Source organism: Vidua macroura, chromosome 7 (assembly GCF_024509145.1).
Source record: "Vidua macroura isolate BioBank_ID:100142 chromosome 7, ASM2450914v1, whole genome shotgun sequence".
NCBI classification, from domain to species: domain Eukaryota; kingdom Metazoa; phylum Chordata; class Aves; order Passeriformes; family Viduidae; genus Vidua; species Vidua macroura.
In genome coordinates, this window is record NC_071577.1 from 14,777,593 (window position 1) to 14,794,263 (window position 16,671).

The window sequence follows — 16,671 nt, forward strand, 5'->3', positions numbered from 1 at the left end:
CCTACATCTGAATCCTGGATCCAAATAGCCTAAAAAACATAGTAAAAAGGAGGTAAAAGGCAGATTTCAAATTTCTCAGGCTTTGTAGCAGGTCTTGAACTCTGAAGCCAAAATTTGAGCTTTGAAACCACCTCTTATGTTTGAAAAGCAAGATATTTTTCAGCTGTATATATGGTGTACCCAGTCAATCTCTTGACTTCCGTTTTTGGGTGCTCATATGCAAGTGTCTTAGTCATTACTAAAATTTTGAACCATAACTTTAGTATTTTATAGAAGGAGTCTCCATTTTGGAAAGGCATAATTAGTGACACATTCCAGGATTGGTTTTTTTACAATGACAGGTTTGTTTCTTTGCGGATATTTTAAGCTGTACACTTCAAACTTGTGTAGTCTGTTATAGTTAGTTCCTTTTTGGGCCTGTGTCTCCTTGCTAAAGTTGTACAGTTGTTCTCTCTCTGTAAATTATGAGTAGAATCAGACTAAAGAGGAAAGGCTCTGTGTAAAGCTTCTTGAAAGCAAACCCATAAATTTGGTGACAGTTGAGGACTGAGTTATCCAGCTGTAGAAAGGAGAAGCTTTACCTTGTTTCCTTCAATGCGAGATTTATGCCTATTTGCAAAAGAGAAGCCATTATAAGAAAGTCAGATTGTGGTTTCCAAGGTCATGGAACTATAGGATGAAAACAGATTGAGCTAGAAGTCTCACAAAATAGTGTACACAGAGGAAGCAACTAAAATAAATGTGAGTTTTTTGTGATTAGCTAAATAATATTTTGGATCGGAACAGTCAATCATAGAACCATGCATGTGGAAAGGGGCCTCCAGAGGCCATCGTAGCCAAACTCCAACTAGAGCTCGTTGCTCACGGCTGTATCCAGCTGTTTTAAATATCCTCACGAATGGAAATTCTGCAACCTCTCTGTCCAAGCTGTTCCAATATTTAACCACTTTCATGGTAAGAAAAAAAAAATCCAAAAATCTGTGTGTCAAGTAGGAATTTTTCATGTTCAAACCTGTTTTCAGGCCTCTTCCACTGTGCACCTCCAAGAAGAGTCTGGCTTCTTCTCTACAGTCTTGGTTAGGTATTTGGAGATAGCAATAAGATCTACACTTATCCTTCTCTTCCTAAGGCTGAATCATGTCTCTCAGCCTCTTTTCATCCATCATGTGTTCCACTACCTTCGTGGTGAATCACTGCTAGACTTGCTCCCATATGTCAATCATTTTCGTGATTGAGGAGACAGAATATTCCAGGTTGAGATATGCTTTGTATGTGACAGTGTTGATAAAATATATTTATTCTGGATTTTTCCATTATCTGTGACAACTTAAAGTCAAGATTCTATTTTGAAAACTGACTAATAATAATTTAGGAAGCACTGTTATAAATAGTTTTCTAATCAAATTTGCCAAATCTGTGCATAAAAATATGCTTATAAAAATATACTTCTGTACCACCAGCTTGAGGCCTGGCTAGCAAAATTTGGGTTTTTTTGACATGATCATTGATGGTTCACTTTGAACTAAAAGATATATTGTTTAATGTGTACTGTATCAAATATGAAGACACATTATGTTGTATTTTAGTCACTTCTTACACTAAAACAGCACTTCAGTGCATCTTTATTCTGTTTGGTTTTCTCCTTAGGAGATAAAGAACAACATAAAATATCAGATATATTTTATAGAGATTGGTCTAAAAGTGGATGGCAGAACCCAGAGTATTTTTCATTATCTCTGAGTTGTTCTTTTTCAGTAGCTAGTACTCAGTCTAGACAATTACATTACCTGGCTAAACTAGCAACTGAAGTGAAATTCTAGATTCTTTCAATATCTTGGATGAGATCCTGAGCAGTCTGATCTCACTAAACAAAGGGTTGAATGTTGGATTAGGTGACCTCCAGAAGTACCTTCCAATACTAATTTTTCTGTGATTCATTTCACAGCTCTTACTTATTAAGTGTGTACTGGTTCTATTTCTTCATAGTTTTGTGCTGATGAAACAGACTGTAGGGCTGATCTGTAGGTTTTTTCTCGAATTCTGAGAGTTTCATCCTTGTTAAACTTTATAAGTTTTCTTCATGAAGGAGACCTAGAGAGGAAGAAATCTTAAAAGAACCCAAACCCTTAGCAAACCAGTTTGAAGCAATATCATACCTTGATATGTGTCACAGCTGCAGGGACTAGCCAGATATTATGGAAACAAGTTTGCTAGACTGGAAGACCCATGTGATGTCTCAGAAATGGTTTCCAGGACCTGAAATCTAAGCCAACATATTTCTACTAAGGTGAACATTTTTTTCATTCACTTATTTTCCTCAGACTTTTTGGAATTGCTATTTTCCTTGGGGTAGCACATTTCCACTTAATGCATGGGAAGCACTGACCAAACACAGACGGGAAGAAGAATCTCAATGCAAGAGCATCCCTCAGCCCTTGCTTTCAGAATTGTTTTAACTTCAGGCATAAAAAATTAACTAATCACTAGGATGTATAGCTAAAATGGAGCTGATCAATATGTTTGTTGCAGTGACTGAGTAAATCTTAGCTGTGAGCTTTCTTATATCTGCAGAATCAGGCTTTCTCCCTCATTTTTATCTGACCCTAGACAATTTGGGGTTTGTATCTAATATAAAGGTTGCTCTTCCTATTTAACACAATTTATTTGTCTGTATACAAAAGAGGTGGTAATTGGTACTTTTGGCAAAGCTGATGAAATCCAACTTCCTTAAGTGTTTCCCTTTCTCTTCTCTTAATATATGTCAAAATCTTTAAATTTAAAAAAGGAAAATTTTGTAAATAATTTAATGTTAAAAGGCCAGCACTCAGTGGATCAAGGGCTTTTACTCTTGATTTCATTCAGGACTTGGCACATTCTGTCATTCCATCCAGTAAGACTGTTTTTGAGCTTTCATATCATGGGCGATGCTCTAACCCAGAACTTCTAAACTACTTTTTGCTGATTTCAGATAGAATTGCACTTGTAAAGATATCTACATACCAAGAAAAAAAAAAAACAAAAAAAAACAAACAAAAAAAAACAAACAAAACAATGCTTGACAATAACTATTTAACTTTGTCTTGAAAAAATAGAAATACTTTTCGCCCAAGATACTACAACATTGACAAGTCTTGCCTGTCTTTCATTAGCATTTAAACTACAACTTCATGAATGATCTTTTCCAGATCAAGCTTGGGTATTTTTCTTTCTTTTGTCACACTTGTGTCTCTTTTTATTAATAGTTTAGGGATGGCTGCTGCAGTCTTTCTCTTCCACAGCTCTGCACAGGCTTCAGTGGCAAGATTTTAGCATTGTAAGGACTGTAGGATCTGGCCTACCAGGTACTAAGATCTATGTTGTAAAGCTGAGAATTTCCTCCTCCCTTAGAGTCCTCCCTTAGAGGAAGAAGTCTTGAGAATACTTGTGCTATATAAGTTATATATATAATGATACAGTTGTATATATAAATTATATACATTAAAATGTTGAGATGGGGAGTAGACTGCCTTTATCACCTCAAAATGAATTTCCCTACCTGAAAACTTTCAAATGCAGGCGTCATTTTAGAAACAGGGTTTTATAGTTTTCCTTAATGCTTGTTGATGGAATTTTTGGTGTAATAATTGAAGTTGGAATCTGCGATTTTTAAAATGAAAGCTTTGATGACTTTTTTTTTTTTTAAGTGCTTTGGTCCTAATTTCTATATACTGCCAGAAAACAGGTTCTCCACCCTGTCTCTGTGTGGGTGTGGATGTACGACAGTATACTGTATATACCTACACAGAAGAGCAAACTGAGCTACTGAATTACAGTTTGTAGTAGCCAACTGTGCCTATTGCTTTCGTTTAAGGAGGGCACTTGCTGTTGCCACTGCATTTTAGGAATCATGTCAGCTTCTGTAGGAAAGTTTTCAACAGTGCTGGGAAATACATGTTGCTGTGTACTGTGAATGAGTAGGCTGCAAATTTGGGGATTGGGAGGGGAGGTGGGAAGGGAGGGGGATAAGGGCTTCGCATGTACACACTAAAGGGAACTAGAATGGACGGAAACATGGGAATTTTAGCCTTTATTGTTGGGCTCTCGGGGAAATGAAAAGCTAACATACAGTCCCTGGAAGGCCTGATGGCTGAAGGGCTGATCTTTATGTTTTGCAACATATGTTTTACCCATCACTCTGTATTTAAATCCCCAGACCTGTCAGATTCTGGAAGTAGATCAAAACACTGGTTTAAACACTACTTTGTTACCAAGGCCATGTCTCTACCAGGGAAGCTGTACTACATTAAAATCAGTCTAGCTAAATCACTTTGTAGCTGCACCTGTTATGTGATTGCCTGGATCAAGTTTGCATTGGCATCCTATGCAGTTAAGCTGAAGTGTAAGAAATGCTTCAACTAATTAAGATACCTCTACAGGAAGGTTCTTGTACCAGTTTAAGTACCTGGTTTTGAAATCACTGCATATAAACCATAAGAGCTTTTCTCTTAGAAACAAGGCCTTAGTTTGGCATGTCTGCTCGTCTAGTTGAAAAAAAATAATAATGCAGGCTGAGTTTTTTTTTTTGTTGTTGTTGTTGTTGTTTTTTTTGCTTTTCAGTGTCCTGTTTTCCCTTTTGTTCTTTGAAACTTCTTGCTCTCTACCACACATGAGATTTTTGTTTAACAAAAACAACAATAACAACAAAATGTATTAATGCTCCCTATAAAAAAAAAACCAAAAAAGAAAACAAAAACAAACAAACAAACAAAAAACAACATTGCTTGAAGGACTTTCATTTTGCACTATAATTTTTCTTTTACCAGATGTGTCTGACAAGTGCATTTCGGAGATGCCCTCGGTCACGTTCTCTCAGGCCTACTCTGGTATTTCTAATATATCACAGAAGTACCCAATCTTGTAGCCCTCAGTTCTGCCTTTTTTTGACATTTTATTTTTTTTAAGCTTTTTATATATATATATATATAAATATATTACTTTGTCAGTTTTTTTGCTGTACAAAAAGTCTTAAGATTTAAAAATATTATTTGTATTATATGATGGTGGTATGTTAATGTTACAAAATTATTAATGAAGAAAAAATTTATTTTTGTTACTGGTCTGTTTCATAATTCTTTTTTAAATTCGTATATTGTAAGATATCTATGCAAAAATGTTATGTGACGCATTTTTATTTAAGAATGTAATATGTGTAATAAACTGTAGAATGTGTTTGGCCCAACAGTGTCTAGTGTGCCTTGTACATTATTTCTTTATGAAAACTTCTGTGAAGAGTTAAATGGCTTTTGGAGTTAAGGCTAGTGTTCTGTAAACAGTTGTTGACATAAAAATACATCTTCTAAGTCTGCTTTAGCCCATCAGAATAATATTTCTGAATTTAAGTAATTTATTTTTAATGTATTTTGTAACAGTTCAAGTTTTGCTTATATTCATGCTGTGTCACATGTTGCTTTTGGAAAAGATGCTCAGGAAGGAAGTTCTTATTCTTAAAAGCTGACCGAATTTGGCTTGTAATTCTGCTTCTTTTGGAGTCAGTTATTTCTGTTATTTGATAGCTTACACTTGTTAAAGATTTCAGCCAGTATTATTTTTGTAAAAGACACAGAGAACAGTTGTGTTTTATTTTCCATGCTTAGCTTTACAACATATGTCAGTCAGTGGTCAAAACGGGTCTAGACTTGGAGGCTCCTGAGAGCTTGTGCTGTGCTCTAGTCCGTGTGTCAGGCTGTCTCACAGGAGTGCAGCATTGTTCTCTTTCCCCGCCTCAGTCATTTAGTCTCCCTCGTTAATGTCTGCAAAATTGCAAGCACAATTGAATCCACCTGGATGCTCAAGTACTAAAAACGTATTTAGGCAGTTAAACCAGTTATTTTGAGCACAATTACTTTGCAGTGTCATGACATAAAATGAAATTACTTTTTCAAGACAGGCCAATATCCCTTTAGGTTTTTGCTGCCTTGTGCTCACACACTGCAGCAACCTCAGTGGGCATTGCAGCAGGACATTCTATAGGGCCCATCTGATGCCAGCTGGCTGAGTTTCATTTCTGGGACAACATGCCTCACTTGCCCTGATAGGGAGCCTGCTAGGATTGTTTATGTCAGACAGACAGAGGGTAGGATTCCCCTCCTGACATCTGCATCTAGAAGTCAGATGATCACTCTAGCCTGCCCATTTATACTCCCTCTGTAGCTAATGAAGAGAGACATATCCACAGGTAACTCACTCCAGGGGATTAGCTGAAGGCAAAAGGAACTGGGGTATTGTTAAGCATTTCTGAAAAACCATATGGTCAAATTGGAAGACAGTGAAGAAATGATGCCCATGGCTGCTTTGGTCGCTCAAGTTGTAACAGGTATTTAATGATGGATGTAATTTGTAGTGGTTGAGTGTATGTTAAGAAACAGCTCTTGAGCACTGGAAAAGGGCTCAGCACAGGTCCAAATTTTGACCTTGTGTTACAAATGGTCAAAACTGGATCATGGTTTGTCTGCTTCGGTGTGACAGTGGTATCCTGGTGTCACAGAGATTGAGTGATTGAGACAGTTGTCATAGCTGAAAAAATGGTCTCTTTGTTGTGGATCAATTAGTATGATGTAGGTATGAATGGAGTTATGTTTGACAGAATTATTTCTTCAAATAGAATTTTCACATTATAGCTTTTTTCCTTGTAAAGACAAGGTCTAGGTTCCTTTACATTCTCTCTTCCTTGAAAACTTCTGGAAGCTTTTAGCATCTCACCTACCTTGATCAGTCTGACAGCTGTATATGTCTGTACATCTAGACAAAGATACTTCTTGTGTAATTTAGTCCTTTGCTCTCCATCTGTGAAAGGGACATCCAAAGACCTTTTGAAGAGCAGCACAGTGTGAAACCCAACTGGAGAGATGATTATCAATTACAGGTAAGCATTTAACCTGGTTGTTTTCCAGGAAGTTTCAGAAAATGCAATGCTTTGCTATCAAACATGTCCTCTTAGGAGCAAGTAGGTTATTAGTCTGCAAGAGTAGCTGTCAGACACTTCCCTGGGCTGGAGGCCAAGGAAAGGACAGAAGGTGAATTAACTCCTCCTCTATGAAATTTTTCAGTAGCACACACCTTGGGCAACTCCTGCTATTGGGTACAGTTTTCTGAAGAAAGAATAATTCATTTACTTCTAGGATTAAACTGTATATGAGCCTTCTGTTGAGCTCATCTGATGCAAACTCACCATGTGCAAACTTAGCACAACTTTTCAGACACAGAGTCATAGAATAGGTTGAGCTGAAAGGGATCTTAAAGTTCATCTGGTTCCAGTTCCCCTGCCATGGGAAAGGATGTCACCCACTAGGTCAGGTTATTCAGAGCCCCATCCAGCCTGTCTTGAACACTGCCAGGGATGGAGCATCCAGACCTCCCAGGGCAACCTGTTCCAGTGCTTCACCAGCCTCTGAGTAAAGAATTTCTTCCTAGTACCTAATCTAAGCATGCTCAGTTTTAGTTTAAAACCATTACTCCTTGACCTGTCACTATCTGCCTGTATGAAAAGTTCCACCATGCTTTTTATGAGCCCCATTAAGGTACTAAAAGGCTGCAGTGAGGTCTCTCCCAAAGCCTTTTCCATGCTGAACAACCCCAGCTCTCCCAGGTTTTTCTCCCTTCTTTTTTTTTAATTTTCTTTTTTTAAGTTATGATTTTTATTTTTGGCTTTACTCACCTTTTTCTAATGAGAGTAAACAAGGAGAGAAATATTAAATGTGAATGAAAGCAAAGATTTGCCACCATAATCATGTTATTTTACTGCTTTTTTGCAAATATTTGTAATACTTCTGAGTTTAATTGTTTTTTTAGGATGTTGGTTTTGATATGAAATAAACGGTTTTTCATTAACAGTTACTGACCACCTGGCTGGAAGTCTTTCCAAAGGCCTAGTCACAAGCCATATCCACTGACTGAGAGCTCCAGTGCCTCATCATGTGCCTCTGTGGTACTGAGAGCTAACGAAGGTCATTGGAACAATTACTTCCAGGGGGCTTCTGTGTCCATGGCTTGTCCATGGACTTGACTTTTCTGGAAATCTCTTGTCTGAAATCATAACAGCCACATCCTATTTTCACAGAGCCTTCCTCATGTACCCCTGTGCATGGTTTCAGATTTATTGTCTGCTTCTGTTCTGTCAGTTTAATGTTCACTGATGAGAGGCAATAAAACTGAACAAGACAAAGATGCTGCAGCTAATTAATCTTGAGGTTAAAATTCTTCAGGGCTTTGAATACTCTTCCAAACTCAGTCAAATTTACCTTTATCTGCTGAATTTCTGCTGGGCTTTCTGGAGGTGCAGATGGAACAAAAGTATCTCAAACAGGTAGAACAAGAATTCAACTTTAGATTCCCAAGTAACATAGAGTATGGGAACTGGGAAATAGAGTCCCACTCCAAGCAAATGTTTGCCTTCTCGTTTGAAGATCTTATCTAGTGTTTCTAATTTACTGAGGTAATCAGGAGGCCCTTATCCTCTCAGGATTCCGTCTAGCTGATGTCATGAAACCTAGTACTAAGCCCAGAAGTAAAGAGAAGTGTAGTTGAGTGACAATACCATTTTAAAAGTGTTTTGGAATATTTATCTTTGAGAAATGGGAACTTTCCTGCCCTTCAGCAATAGCTTCTTACCCTTACAAAATAAATACAAGTACCTAAAAATCAGCAATGAGAACCTTGGCCTTCTTAGGTGAATATTTTGGTCCCAAAAATAAATGTTACTTTCTACCTCTTTTCTGTGACCCTGAAATAGTGTGGCTGGCTTATGGTGCAGAAGGAGCTACTAGAAAGAAGATAAATTGGAATAGGAAGGAGGGCACAGCCCTTATGATCAAAGAACAACACCTGATGCTCTGGGAAACAGTGAAACCTGCCAGCGTGTAGCCTAAATACGGTTCATGAGCTGTGGCACAGAATAGATCTTTGTTTCCATGTAAAGTCACATAAGGAGCACCCAGGCATCACCTCAAATACCCTGCAATCCCAAGTAATGGTAATTAATAAACCGTAACTGTTTCCATTCTGCTTTTATTTTCTGATGCTTATTTTGCAAGCATTTTCCCAAATCATCTCAGCCCACTCCTCATTTTTCTCCTTTTCCATATTTTCATGTTGCCAGATGACAGCTTCCCTTCGTAGCCCTGTGGGGAGCAGGGCCCACAGCGGGGCCCCTCAGGCGCCTCACAGCCGGGCCCTGCGGAAAGCGCGGGGCCCTCAGAATGGCGCCTTTCTCCCCTCAGGTGTCCCGGCACAGCCGGCCTGTCCCATCGGGCACCTGCTGGCATTGGGGAGCCAGTCCTGCTCAGGGCCTCAGCAACTGGGAGTGGTGCCATCAGCAGCAGGAGCACTGAGGTGGAAGGGAAGCACAGGATGACATGTCCTCCCGTCAGGTGGGTCCTTTCCCAGCACACGGAAGCCATGCTGCCCTCTCCCTGCACAGTGATTCTGTCGCACCTCTTCTGCCACCCCCTACCTCACTCTTTTGGGGTCGCCCATTGCAAAGCTGTCCAGGCTTTCTGTAGAGCCAGGAGGGGGTTTATTTTCACCAAAGAAGTATAAAATGTAATCAAAGAATTATAAAATGCTGCCATGTTCTTTGTGGTGGACATTGCTGTTACCTTCTTGTCTGTTTTTCTATCAGCATTCCTGATGCTGGGTGCCTGCTGTCCTGAGCCATGGATTGAACTCAGCCATCTAGACATCCACAAGTCACATTTTAATTTGTAAACTCAAGACAGAGCCATAGTCTGGTTGTCCCTACTGTTAAATTGTTGGTATGGCCCTGTCAGACACCCCCTGCAGCCCTGCCTGGGTGGCAGCGAGGACCAGTGGGTGCTCAAAGGCAGAGACATGGGTGCTGTTTTAGGAGATTGTGTGGGGAAAGATAAGAGATTTCAGTGGTGTCAGTTGCAAGCTGTGCTGAGCTCCTGGAGCAGCCCCAGGAGGTTCCAGGTGTGTTTCCATGTCCACATGAGCACTGCCAACTCTGCCACATGGTGCCATTCCCTCCAGCAGCTGCTCTCAGGCTCTCCTGATGACCACAGCTGTCTGTGAGGGGAGCGCCAGGAGATCACAGAAACTGTGTCATTGTGACCAGGTACTGACCAAAATTAACGGATCTGCAGCGTGAGAAGTAGCTGCCCTGCTTTCTGAATGCAGCCCCCGACAGCTGGGCCACCTCAGCTTGGTGCCTCAGATGTCCATCTTGGTGCTTCCAGACGTCAGCTGTGCCAGCAGCAGCCGGGATGGCCACCAGGCCGGGCAGGCTTCCTCCTTCCCCTGCCACTGCCTGCACTGGCTCTTACTGGCAGCAAGGGGTAGTCACATGCTCCAGAAGGAAGCTGACCCACAGCAGCAGGCAGGTGAAAGAAACATCCAGAGGCTGAGCAATTCTGTTCAGCCCCTGAGCAAAAGACCAGCCCCCTGGGTAGGTGCTGCCTTAAGGAGGGCAGCTTTCTCTTTTGACGTTAGTGGAGTTATATTATATAGGTAGGGATCAAGAGGAGAATGTGCCCCTAATTAATCAGAAATCACTGTCAGTGAGTCATTATGTCAAAAAGCTTTTGATTACCTTTCACTTTTCAGAAGTGCCCTACTTCCCACATAGGGAAAGACTTTCTTGGAACTGCTTAAACAGATTAAAAGTAGTCAACAGCTCTGAGAAAATTGCTTGTATGTTTGTGTCAATTTAATAGAGAAATATACACTCAGATTTAAATGCCTTATTGATTTTTTAATTTTTTTTTTTTTTTTAACAGAAGAGAAAGGGAGGAAGAGGACAATGGAGACAAAACATTCAAAGAAAATCTCAGCTCAAGTTTGATTTTGAGTAGAGCACGATGTTATGAGGAGCTGTATGGTCGGGAACTGTAGGAGGATGTGGAAGAGCCAGATTGTACCCACGCCACTGCAGACATTTTAGGTAAATATAAATAGCATAAGTATAGAATGCCCATGGAATTCACTTGCTCCATGGCTCTAGTAGACACACAAAAAGGTATTAATATCTGTGTAGACATTTTGCCTGGGTGATTCTGCTATGAAAGCCTAATGCTGATTTCCTCTTTCCGCAGGGAGACTAGAGATGGTACACTTAACAAAATTTCAGGCATTAACAATAAGCAGTGGGGAAAGAATTTCTACTGACAGTAGCCAAGCTCAAGAGGATGGTTTGAACTGTCATTTGGTAATTACTGAATTGTATGCTGAATCCAGTTTCTAGACATTTACAGCCTAGTCTGCAGGGGACTTGAGTTGACTTTGACACCAAGTTGGGAACAGCATCTCTCCTTGACCAAAACCGATTCCACGTAACTCTAGCCATAGGTACAATACATTTTGTTATAAGTATAGCAACTAATTTTTCAGTAAGGCCCAGAGAAATTTATTTTTTCTTTGTGTTGATTTTTCTGAAAATAATTTGTAACTGGTTTCAGAAAAATCCAGTAAAAGGATGTGACCCTCAGACTGTGCCATAATTTTTATTAATCTGACTAAGATGCCAATTGTCTTACAGTGTGATCGGACTGCAAACAAGGAGAGTCTGATGCCAAAATTACTTTATACTTAGGAAGTTTTTTGTTTTGCTTTGTTTGGTGAAAAATTATGGCTGGTGAAAACACTTGATAGGTCAAGGATGATTATGATTCTTCCTTTATGTGCATTATGCCCCACAGCTGACCCAGAAAAACTATTTGAACTATTTGAAACCACTTTCTGTACCACTTAAATTTAAGGCTTATTGATTGTAGCTGCTCTTAGCTATGCCAAACTTCTCCAGCTGTGCAAGGGAATACAAACCTATTAGGAACCAGACTGACATGTATTTTGTGTGCTGGCAACTGTCAGAGTGAGCAGCTAGTCCCCATCAGCATCATCACTGCTTTCTGTGTGAACCCACATACGTGCATATGTATTTATACGTGTGTACAGACACAGGTAGGATATGGGATATGAAAGTTTTTATGTTTTTATGTTCCCTCCTTACCTTTCTGGTGGTACCACAATCCTTAACATTCTCCTACCCCACTCCTATAGTTAAGCAATGTCAGAGAGGAGAGGAACAAAGCTCCTCTGAGTGTAATACAAGTGTGGTGTTAAGAAACCTTGTGTGTCAAGCCAGATACTCCTGTGCCTCTGTAAACCTGTCACTTTAGTCCAAATTCACAGTAGAATTCAATAACTAAATATCTTTATTGGTATTTGGAGTCTTTAGCCTCCCATTAACTTCCTAAACCAGGGATGATAGCATTCTTCTACCAGACAGGAGTACCTGCATTAAAGAAATTATCGGATTCCAAAGAGACAGAGGCTACAGACTGATTTCCCTGGTCTCACCTGTCTGCTAATCTGTTTACAAAACCATGTCATTCCTGGTTTGTATTGCCTTCAATCAAGTTATATCCTGTTAAACATCAAGTTCTCCTTAGTTGACTGCCATAGTGCTGAAGTGATACCTTTAGTGACAGACCAAGTAAGTGAAGTACTGTAGGTACACAGTTTGTGGTAATTGGGAGTGGGGCTGCGGCCGAGCCTCAGCCCCAGTGGGTACAGCTGTGAAAAGCAGGGGAACAGCATTGACAGCAATGAGCCAGAGTGCCCAGGTGCACTGACCAATCACCACAGGGAACAGAGGGCACACAGGTGCAATGTTTGAATGATGAGGTATAAAACATTGGGCTAAAAAACAAGGAGGGCAGATGCTTGCAGCCTTCTGAAGTGATGTGATGTTACTCTGTATGGGCAGATGTTTTAAGCCTTCTGATGTGGTATGCTGTTACTCTGTATGGGCAAATGCTTAAAGCTTTCTGAAATTGTATGGTGATACTCTGTGTATTGTGGCTGTCTCAACTGTAATGTGTGCTGTGACAGGTGGGCTTTTCCCCCCTTCTTTTGTAAAAAAAAAAAAAAAAACAGAAAAGCAGAGGGCACGCAGGTGCAATGCATGAACATGAGGGGTAGAAAAGGTTGGGCTAAGGACCAAGAGGGGCAGATGCTTGCAGCCTTCTGAAGTGTTGTTACTTTTTATGGGCAGATGCCTGAAGCCTTCTGAAATTTTATGGTGATACTCTGTGTATTGTGGCTTCTCAGCTGTGGTGTGTGCTGTGGCAAACTACTAATACTGTAGGTGAAAGCACGGCTTGCTGTGGTTCTTTCCCTCTGCCCCCCGCTCCTTTCTCCTCTCTGCTGTGTTCTTTGTTGGAACTGTGTGATGCATCACTCAGGGGCTGTGTGTAACCTGGGAAGGGCCAAGCATGTGCTTGTGAACTGGATGAGCTCTCTGTCTCAGTAGGGCTAACTTCTTGTCACACAAAGACGTGTAAATATCAGGATGCATATATATTCAGTCTTGGCTGAGGCCATGCTGATGTGATACTAATATGTATTTTGTGATGCCAGTACACCTCTGCTCAATCATCTGGAAAGGAAGCAGTGCTAAGAATTCTCTGTCAAGGGTGGCTGTGCAGTTTAAACACTTTGAGGACAGGGCAAGTAATAGTAAGAATCATTTATGTTTGGTAGAAAGCAGATCTTTTTTTGCTGTATCTTTGAATCCCTATTGCCATAAAAGACAAAAAAGTACAATGGTTATGTAACACACTGTGGGTTAATACACTATGACCCACTTAAGAAAAAAAAATAAGAGGGTATGTATGGAAGAGATTGTATATGATACATCTTTGGGAGTGCTTAAGGGTATTAGTGCAACCTCCAGTCTCTTCCTTTGTTGAAGAATTGTAAGGGTGCAGGTGTTGATTTTTGTGGTCCATATGTATTTAAGAAAAGGGATGTTAGGGTATTTAGGTAGCAGTTATCTAATCTGATGGTTATGGAAAGAGAGATAATTTCCAAAGAGATGAAGATGCTAAGTTCCAGATGTGGCTGAGCAGATAGATTTTTATAGATCACTCTTCAGGGCTGAATACAGAAAGAAATTTCTTTTTCTGAAAAGTAATCTCTAGCCTGATGTCTGAACTAAAGACCACTAAAGCTACTAGGGAGGTTTTCAACTTCAGTAGCACTTAACCTGCAACCTCAGTTGTGAGTATGGAGATCTTTTGATTACTACAAAATGTTTTGTATTTTGCCATACAGCAAAAAAATTTTTTTTTTTTAAAGGACACCAACAAAAGTGCTAAAAGACAGCCAGTGTAGTTTTAGTACTTCTGTTGACACCCATTCTTCTTGCCCCATAAGTAGCAGGCTCCTATTGTGGTTCTGCTCTTCCAGAATAGTTCTGATTTTAATAACAGGAGGAGATATATAGAGAACATAATATTTTCTGAAGGGGACCATGCCTCAGCATTACAAATGTAGCAAATTAACAGCCTTCTCCAAGAACTGCTCCCTTGTCTGATGGCAGCCCAAAGTGCTTTATTTCCAACAAAACCATAGTTTATGAGCAATGTGCTGGTCAGATGTTACATGTACATTCATTTCAGTGATGGCAGTAGCAATGGAGACGCTTTCCAAGCTTTACACAGACTTTTTCTTTCTCTTTCTCTTTTTAAAAAAATGGATTATTAGTTCATCTCAAGTACGTATTTTTTCCTCCTCTAACTGTCCCCCACTCCCTCCACACCTGTTAAGCTGTGTGAAGTCTTTCCAACAAGACCTAAAAGCATGTGATATCCTCTTGAATTCATGTTTCATGTGGAATCTCAAGCTGAGAGAAGCCTCAGGATAGAGCCCTTACTGACAGGGGGATGGCAAGGGAGTCAGGATTATGTAGGCGTGCAGAAGTGAGGAACCAGGCCTGCTCAATATGTTTTTAATGAAACTAATAAATACAGCTATTGAATGAATAGAGCTGATTGACATGGGGAGTTCCTGGTTCTCCCCTTCCATCTGCAGCCTTTTCAGTAGCAGAACAGAATCAAGAGTTTAAAAGGAAACTGGGACATGTATTTTCAAAGAAATGTTAGACAAAACTGAAGCAAAATCCTGGATGAAAAAAAATTTGTTCTTGTGCTACAAAAAACCTAGTAAGGTTTTTTCCATGTTCTTTCCACAGAAAAGAATCAAACCCTTTCTCGCAGTTTCCAGTGAGCCAATGGAAGGTTCAGTAATGGAATAGCTGAAAAAAATTCAAAGTAGAAATTGTTTTTCATTATCATTTTCCTGACAGGGAAAGAATTGCTAGGAAAAATCAGCTGTCCCATAGCTTTAAAAAAAAAAGGAGGGAAAAAAAAAAAGAAAAATGAGCTTTTGAGCTTTGAAATGTCTTGGTGATAAATAGGGACCTTTCCAAGGGAAAATGCAGCCCTTATCTAATTATGGAAAGGGGTTTGTGGCCACACAGCTCTGATCTCATTGCAACATGCAGGATCAGGCAGTGAATTGTCTGCACTGGGTAGGATGTGGGTAGTCATGTCTTTGGGTAAAAGAGTGCCTCCATTTCCACATATCTTCCCCCCCCATTAGCATCTTAACTCTGTATCCAGTTCTACAAGGAGGGAACATGGATGATGGATGACATTGAGGATAACTAAACTTAAATTACGGTGGTATATTCTGAAGCAGGGAGCTAAGCAGAGGAGTTGTTTAAAAATAGGTAGATGGCCAAAAATAAGTAATATCGATGTCTGCATACCACAAGCTTAAAAATAACAGGTGAAGGCAGTGTATGACCATGAAAGGAGAACTTGATGTAATAGGTGTTCCTGAAGAATGAGGGAGTGTTAAAATACAAGGGAATATTGTAACAGTATAATCTCTGGAGTGAGGGCATGTTAGGTCATGGAGTGAAGGGTAGGAAGAGGCCTCTGCAGCTGCCAGACCCTTCTATGTAGTAGATGAAGAAAACTAGATAATAAAATATTTATCTATTAATGGCTGACCAGAAACAACTGAAGTTAGGAGTAAATAAAAGGGACCACAGCATTACTGAGCAACCTCCTCTGTGTAAGAAGCATGCCAAAGAGTAAATATTCAAATATTGCAAATATTGCAATATTCAAATTCATAAAGGAAGAATTTTCTAATGAAAGTACAAAATCAAATGGAGAAGCTAGTGAACAAGCTATAGAACTGCAAATGAGGATATTCAGAGCCTTAGGCTCAGCAAGGAAGTTTTTCTGAGTAACTTATAGTGGTCACAAATAACATACAGTAGGTTTTAAACTCTAGATGAAACTCTAATGATGGCTTCTCTACCTTCCCATGACATACCCTAACTTCACACTGCAGTATTTTCTAAGATAGTCTTCTTCCTGCTAGTGCTCTTTTTATCTTCCTCACACAAACTATTATGACAGTAATCCAGCTGTTTTCTTGCTGCTGTGGATATCTGCAGAAGACTCCCACAACACTCTGTGGGTGATAGACCAGAATGCCATGATTAAGCATCCTTGAGCTGCTTAATCTCATACCTTGCACATACTGAAATGAAGGAATTAAATCTGGGAGGTGTAGAAGGCTGCTCCACAAAGTTTAAGGTCAAATATTGGACAGCTCTTTGTAGGAACAGAGGTCCAAATGTCATGTAAAAGTTTTTTTTTTTAAAAAAGGCAAACCAAAACCCAACCCTGTTTTTTCATAGTCACAACAGAGATTATTTGTATTTGAAAGATTATGTGGCCAGGGCCTAATGGACAATGGCTGACATTCTTATTCCATAACTAGGTTAGTCTTGCGCTGGTCTCTGACCAGTCAATG

At 39.8% G+C, this 16,671-nt stretch overlaps 1 long non-coding RNA gene across 1 annotated transcript; it reads left to right on the plus strand.

Moving 5' to 3' along the window:
* The first annotated feature begins 9,169 nt into the window (after positions 1-9,169).
* On the plus strand, positions 9,170-11,167 carry LOC128809632 (uncharacterized). Its single transcript, XR_008437802.1, has 3 exons — positions 9,170-9,404; positions 10,773-10,936; positions 11,088-11,167. It is a non-coding gene; the product is annotated as an uncharacterized LOC128809632 (long non-coding RNA).
* Positions 11,168-16,671: the final 5,504 nt, after the last annotated feature.